The following is an 8,463-nucleotide window of genomic DNA, read 5'->3' on the forward strand; positions in this document are numbered from 1 at the left end:
TCCACTTCTTCACAGTCACAACATATATTTACATTTTCCCACTTACCGATACGGTCAATCATATACTCTGTTTTTCCCAGAATAAAACACACTAACTAAGTTTCTTTAATGAACAACAAAATTTTCTGTTTATTATAAAACAAATCTTAACCAGTAATGAAGTAAAGCATAAACACACAGATTGAAATTTCAATGATCCCTTTTTTACCTTAGCCCCTCACACTCACACACACACACACTCATATACCAGTTGACCAGAAAAATAAAAGGGATTTTTGTTCAGAACTCTGTTACAGACAAAAAAACACTTGGGCTGAATACTTGCTTATTCTTGAAGAAAACAGCAGATGAGATACGTTGTGTTCCGAAACTAGCATACTGTCTGGCCTCCGAGTACACGTAGATGGGTCACTGGGATCTTTTAGAACAGTTCTTTTCAGGCGGCGTTGAGAATTAATTCAGCAGGCTTTTCGTTAAACATTCAGCAAGAATCTGGTTTCTTCCTCCCTGACACTTGGTGCTAACTTTATCTCATTCCAGAAGGTAAACACTGACATTACAACCAAAATCTTACGAGTTTGCTGCTCTCTCAGGTGTGCTCTGCTGCTCCTGGGCTTTTCCTGTTACGGGGTGCGCGATGGTCATTTCTCTGCACACATCTTCCTTAGTTACCAGGGTTTCTGTTCTATTTTTAACTTGAGCCATGTGACAACCAGCAAATGTCATTGCCAAACCAGTTCTTTCTTGATGACCCTCTTGAAATAAAAAAATGGTCCAACATTTCTTCAGTTTGACTATGAATGGTTCAAAAAATATTTTTAACAAAAAACAGAAGCATTTTCATAACAATAGAAGCACGTTAAAAAGTCATGGAACAGAAAGTTTGAAAGGTCAGATAAATTTGAGATGAATCATTTTAAAAGTCTTAAATTTATACATACTTTTAAAAAGTTAGATAAATGATATCAGAATCATGTTACAAATTCATTTAAATTGATTCATTTAAAAAGTCAGATAAATATTCAGAATCCCTCCCGTACCTTTCAAATAAAAGCAAAATGCTGCGGATGCTGGAAATCTGAAATAAAATCAAAGTGCTGGAAATACTCAGCAGGTCTGGCAGCATCTGTGGGGAGAGAAATAGTTAATGTTTCAGGTCTGTGACCTTTAGTCATTTAGTCATTTAACCTCATTCTCTATTGAGCCAGGGAGTGGGACTGACTGCATGGGCTGAAACTTATGAGCACGCCGCAGATCGCAGCAACGGGCTTTGATCCCGACGGTCTTCAGGCGCGGATGCACCCTCACTGAGACCCCTTGATATTTCGCACGGCGGCTCATTGAAATGGAGGGGGTGGCCGAATGACGTAGAGGGGGCAGCCGCTCTATCCCCAGCAGCAGCATCCGCTGCCACTGCGCAGGTGCCGGCGCCATTTTTGAAGGGCTTCAAGCCCTTGGAAGAAATTTTAATTCTTAAAGTTATATTGTGGTGCATTGTTGGCAAAAATTTAAATAAATGCTGGACGGCCTTTCCCCACCCCCTCCCCCAATGTTTGTTTTCGGGGCAATATCAACAAAATGAACTTTATTTCCAACCCAAACCTCCCCACTCATCCTCATAACATTTGCCCTTCAACCCCTTCCCACCATCCCCTTAGCCAATATAAAGTGTTTTCCCCACTCCTGCACCCCCACCCACACTGATAATCTCACTGTTCCCTCCTCCCCACCAGTGTCATGCCTCGGAACTCCATATGGAGTTCCAAAGGCACGGGAGTTTTAATATTAAAATGAAGGCCCCGCCGCCGATCGGCGAGGGGTCTGCACCGAGGCCTTGCTGCCACTGGTAAAATATGATGGGGCCTTCTTGGCGTCAGAGGTCATGGCGGGCCTATCCTGGAGGAATTTTCCAGGCCCCCCCCGCCATGATCCCTAATGCTGGAAGGCTCATGAAATTCAGCCCCATAGCTCCGTGGAATGCCAGCATGGATAGATGGGCCAAATGGCTACCTTTCTGTGCCACATATGACTCTATGACTCTATGTGAGATATGGGGACACTTCTTTGCTCCTTTGTGGTCTGCTGCCTCTTCTCCATACTGTTCTGGGTCAAAAGCTTCTCAAAGTCCCTGCCCCCAGGATCAAAATTAAAGAATGCATGGATGTTCTATCCTGTGATCAAGTTGCAGGACAAACTTCCTTGCTTGGTTTAAGAAAACCTAGATCAAAGATTGTTCAGTACAACATCATATAGTTTATTTTGTTGGTGCAACAGAGAAAGAGTGTTACCAAAGGCAACTGTAACAAGGACAGATGTCTCTTGGAATTGAATCTGACGTTCAGAGAGTCCATTGAAAAACCATTGTGCAAAATTTAACATGTGACAATGCTGTCCAACATCTCTGATGCAGGAGATAATGGTTATTTCTGAGTTAAATGGCTTGTGCAAGATTCAGTACCGGTCGAAAACAATGTCAGGCCCAGAACTGCACAGCTAGGAAAGGGAGTGTGAGAAACTTTGTTGCTGGTACTTCACATTGAACTTTTGGATCAGTGCAGCATTTTGAAGTGTAGCTGCATGCTGTCTGCCTGTGCCACAGGCACTTTGGTGGTTCACTTGTAAATACAAGGCGTTAACGGAATCTTTGAACCATAGAGATGTAAAATTAATGTCACTAGCAAACTGGTTTATTAAAAAATGCCTCTATAAATCATTTGAGAATGAGGGAGGATTTTCACAAAAGAAAACCTCTATGCTGAATTGATTGGTTACTGATAGATCTGTAACTAAATACATTATGTGGTGTAGTATTGAGCTATACAGACTAGGCCTACACCAGGTCCATTCTTTGGCCTGTGTCAGATGAGCTGATCTCAGCTCAGTTTTAAATAAGAGTGGAATAAATTTCAGAAACTGATGAACAAATATAATTGTCTCTCTTCTTTCAATTTGTTCTCAACATCAATCATTCATTCACGTTGAACACCTGGTTAAGGTAGAACAAACCTTGAAAAATATAATTGCACTTCAGTGTTTGAAGTGCCTCTTTGGATCTTACAACCTGTAATTGGTCCTATGGAAACTAAAAGCAGGTTTATAACACATTTTTGTATTTCATATTAGGAAAAAAACAGGGATTTTTTAAATGAGATGAAATAATAAAAACTGCATTCCTTTCCCTATGTAATTGCATCTTTAAAATCATTTTATATTCAGGGCCTAAAACTCTGGTATAATTTTTGAAGCTGTGAGCAATATTGATACTTAAAAATATGGTGAAAATTAAATGTGTTCGCTGATATTTTGCCTGTGTCCAGAGGGTTTTTTGTCTTTTTTAAATATTAAAGTGGATCTTCCATGGAACTGCTCATGATAAATCAGAAGATAAATTATGAGAGGTTGGACACTCTATCATGACACTCATGATGTACTATTCTGCTGTTACCTTAGAGCTGTGTTTAATTCGTCTTGCCCCTTTAAGGGCAAGAGGATTTAACTATTGTAAATAGGCATATTCCCAGATGATTCTTCTTATCTATTTGTCCAACTTATTGCTACTCTTTATCTTACACTGCAAACCAATTCTCAATCCAGCCAGACAACATGTTACTTATTTCCATAAGTGAAACCTTTCTATTAGTCTTAAATGAAGACTTTTACCTAACACTGAAAATCCAAATAAACTATATCTACTGGATTGACATTGCCCACTAGCTTCGTTACTTTGTCAAATCCAGTTGAATGTAACAAGCATGGGAATTGCACAAAGTACACTTAGCACAGCTTACATGCTCCCATGTGTTCTCCTTGATTTTGGTTAAGTGACAGAACTCTATGAGACCATGGTTTAAGCTATAAACTTTGAATTAGATTTATTAAGCAGTAAACAAATAAAGAAATAGTAGCAAGAACAAGCAAAACAGTTACTATATACCTAACTCTACATCCTTGCGGTATGGAGAACAACTAAGTTGTTTCTCTTGCATTAAGACTCGGCACAAAACTAAAATTCTAAATACAGTCATTGCTTAGTCTTACGTGAAAACAATTACATTTATATATCACTTTTAAAGCACAAAATGTTTGGTAGGTGCTTCGCCATGGCTTAATATTGGAATAAAGTGTAGAAATGTATCATTGAATTTGTCCTACAACATTTTGATGACCTTGAAGGATGTGTCCCAGCAGAATCCAACAATGATGATAGCATGAAGCATTTTATCATCAAGACTGAACTGAACTAAACTGCGTCACCGCTGTCTTCCAAATTATGAGTCATCCGTAAAAAGTCATTTTTTCCATAAGTGAAACGAAGCAAGGAAGTAAATAATATCATTTATCTGAGACAAAAAGTTTAATTTTTGTCACTGTGTTAAAATGATACTGGCTTTAAAAAAAATTGGTGTAAAGTTGGCAGGATGGGCTTTGTGCCCTGATCCAATGATACTGGTAGCGTACTCCCCAAAGCTGTTGCAAATTTCAATCAGCCATAAAAGTATTATTTTATTATCAGTTTAACTGCACCCACCAATTTCTCCGGGTTAATTTGTTCATTAACTATGCCCACAGAAACCTAACACTACAATGCGCCCATAGAGAGTCGAGATTAACTTTTGAAAGAAGAAAAGCTGATTGGATGTTTGACAGAATAAAACTGTGGGAGGATTGTGGGAGGTTGATGAAGGGTGGGGAGTATTATGTTTTAGGCACCTCTTTGTGGCAGTTTTTTAGTTGAGCTAAATAGTGTTTTGCTTCTGAAATAATTCGGCCCACAGTTGAAAGCTGCAACAAGATCCCTATTTTAGATGAGTAGGATTTTAAAATCAATTTCTACTTGTTTTAATGTTAGATCAGGACAAAATGGTTCTTAGAAACCTGCATTTTGCAAGTTGCAAATGCTCCTCGGTACTTCAAACTCTACAAAATTACTCTGGAACTGCAATGTGTTTAGCTTTCAAGTGTTACCAATACTGTTGAAGGTTAGTAAAAAAGAGTACTCACATTTATATGATGTCTTATCTTGTCAAAGCACTTCACAGAATAAATTGCTCTTGAGGTACAATGACTTATGTAGATATACAATGCCACTTTGGTGCATATTTCAGCTGGTTTTGAAGAATTGTCTTTTCCTTGCATAGTATCAGAGAACTGAGATTAATATCAGTTCAACTTTTAATTCAATGTGAATGATTTCACTTCTTAAGCATGTTCCTGTTACTTTGTCTTCTTTCCCAAGCTATTTTATATGGGCGTATCATCAAACCACAATGCACTTTTTGTGCCAAATTTTAATATCTATCCAAATTTAATCATTTCCTCTTTGTCTATTACAGCAACAATTTGCATTAATAGAGTATCTTTAATGTAGAAAATGTCTCAAGGTATTTTATGGATGGTGGAAGGGGAATAAATAGCAACAGATAAGCAAACATTTTACAGTAGTTACTGTAAGTTAGCAAATTTCTGCATGGGTCTTAATATTGCAGATTTTGCATTGCCTTTTTATTGTGAAAGTTAAATCATAAGGAATTTTCCTGTCAAAGCAACACTGGCCTGGTGACATTAAAGTCAAGCAAATATTTTACTAAATTCAGTTCACACTTTTTCCTGATCTGAGTAGCCATATTTTTTATTTTATTGCAATAAATACCAAGGTAGGAAAAGCTACTTAGAAACACTTGTATTTATATAGAGCCTTTCACAACCTTAGGAAGCCCCAAAACACTTTAAAGCCAATGAAGTACTTTTGAAGTGTAACCGCTGTTGTAATGTAGGCAAAGCAGCAGCCAATTTGTGCACAGCACGGTTCCACAAACATCAATGACCAGATAATCTGTTTTAGTGATGTTGGTTAAAAGATAAATATTGGCCATGAGAACGCCCTTGCTTGTCCTTGTCATAGTGCCATGGGATCTTTTACATCCACCTCAGAGAGCAGCCGAGGCCTCAGTTTAATGCCTCATCTAAAAAATAGCAAGTCTGACAATACAGCACTCCCTCAATATTGCACTGGAGTGTCAACCTAGATTTTGTGCTCAAGTCTCTGGAGTGGGACTTGAAACCAACACCTCTTAACTCAGAGGCAAGAGTGCTAATGCTGAACCATGGCTGACGCCATACTTAGCTGTTATGTTTTGGTACGCATTCACACTTATTGCATTGGTTGATCTTAAATGGGAGAATTCAAATAGAAACTGACTGTAACCTCAACTCCACATTCCCGCCTACCCCCAATAGCCTTCCACCTCCTTACCTATCAAGAATCTATCTACCTCTGCCTTTAAAATATTTAAAGACTCTGCTTCCACTGCCTTTTGAGGAAGAAAGTTCCAAAGACTCACGATCCTCTGAGAAAAACATTCTCCTCATCTCTGTCTTAAATGGGCGACCCCTTATTTTTAAACAGTAACCTCTAGTTCTAGATCTCCCATAAGAGGAAACATCCTTTCCACATCCACCCTGTCAAGACTCCTCAGGATCTTATATGTTTCAATCAAGTCGCCTCTTACTCTTCTAAACTCCAGCGGAAACAAGCCTAACCTGTCCAATCTTTCCTCATATGACAACCCACCCATTCCAGGTATTAGTCTAGTAAACCTTCTCTGAACTGCTTCAATGCATTTACATCCTTCCTTAAATAAGGAGACCAATACTGTACACAGTACTACAGATGTGGTCTCACCAATGCCCCATATAAGTGAAGCATAACTTCCCTACCAGATGGTTAAATTTATTACTGAATTCACTTGGGGCCCTTGAGTAGCACAGATTGCACGATCCTAATTTTGCCCTGTTTAGTGATCACCATGGCTTCCAGCAGAAAATTCCAGAAGTGTCGGTAAATAGCTTTCAGTGCATTTCCTGACACCCCAGATCTGCCCAAGATTGGGAGCAGGAAACTCCACAGAAAAGCAAGGCTGCTAGACTGCTAGACTATAATGAAAACTATTCTTAATCTTTGAGATGAAACGGTTCTTAATACTGGACAGGTGCTTAATCCTTTCCAGTGCTGATTAAATAGCCAGCATGGTGAATCAAAAGTGTGTGTGTGGAACAATCCATATCTGGGAATGATTAGTCTAATTGAGGTGCGTGAAAAGCCAGAAAGAAAGCTTCAGTGGGTTGTAAATTGTCAACTGAAGGGAAGTTCTGAGGAGCTATATTTATCTAGCATTGAAAAATAGAAAAATAAAAGAGGTGGCAATGGCTGAACAGAGAAAATCTATAGACTAGGAGCAGGTGAATGATCACTTACTCAACAAGTTTATTTTTACTGGCTCTGAAAAAATGTTTGCACGAACTGTTCCTAAACAAAAACACATTTCATTCATAAATCAAAGAATAGTAAATTGAAAAACTGCATCTGTCACACTTTAGTCCATATCTATGAAACTGCATAGCAACAAGTCTTGTTTGTCAAAGAATATTTAAATCAGCAAATAGAAACTGAGGCCTTTATCCATATAAAGGGGAGTATTTTATCTTTTAAGATATTTATAAATAGGTGATCAAAATCATTCTATGTGTTCTTCCATCTATAATTCCCCAGACGTTCTTCCTGCAGAAAGGACTCATTAGTGCAATGGCCCCCATTTGTGTCTGTGCTAGTTTCTTTGTGTGAATAATGTCCATTTCACAAGTGCCAGAAACATGTGATTGTTTAAACTTTCAGTTCACTCTAATGTTGAACATTTAAAACAAGATGATTGGTCGCTGGACAATGAGGTGGATTTCAGTGTGCAAACTGCACGCAAGAGAGAATACATGTAGTGACGTGCATAAAATTCTGTCAACATATGCTGGAGCATGGCAACATCACACAGGCCTCATTCTCTTCTGATAATGCTCCTGAAGCTGGCTTATTTCTGCAGAAACAATCCATTGAGTTTGTCATCTCATAGGATGCATCGCCTACCCTATCTCATATGGACTGATGGCATAACACCAACGTCGCATCCAAAAGCATGGAGGATACCGATGAAAATAATAGCAGCTGCTGTTAATCGCTGAGTGATTCAGCACCATAGTTACATAGCTGTAACTGAGAATGCACAATCCAAGGTTGAAAATACAGTTCAGAAATGTCAGTTAAATGTCAAGCACTATAACAAGGGAATTCTTTTTAACCACGAAACCATGGTGGCTGAGTCTAGTTTTGTGCTTTGAGTTGGGATTACAGATTAGGCTATTCTCACTTGTCGCTTCATGAGGTAAGTATAACCCTGTCTGTTGCCGAAACTTGTACTTTAATTGGGAAAATGTAATCATATCTCAGACATGTAGTTACACAGAATGCTCCATTACACCATGGATGGTTTAAACTACTAACAGCTGAAACCATACATTGCACAGGCTGCCCGCAAAGCATCATTGACAGAAACACAGGCACCACCAGGCTTGATCATCCAACCTTTCCACCTAAAAGGAGCTTGTAAAATAATCAGAATCCTTTGAAAAGTCTTG

Source organism: Heterodontus francisci, chromosome 26 (assembly GCF_036365525.1).
Source record: "Heterodontus francisci isolate sHetFra1 chromosome 26, sHetFra1.hap1, whole genome shotgun sequence".
Classification (NCBI taxonomy): domain Eukaryota; kingdom Metazoa; phylum Chordata; class Chondrichthyes; order Heterodontiformes; family Heterodontidae; genus Heterodontus; species Heterodontus francisci.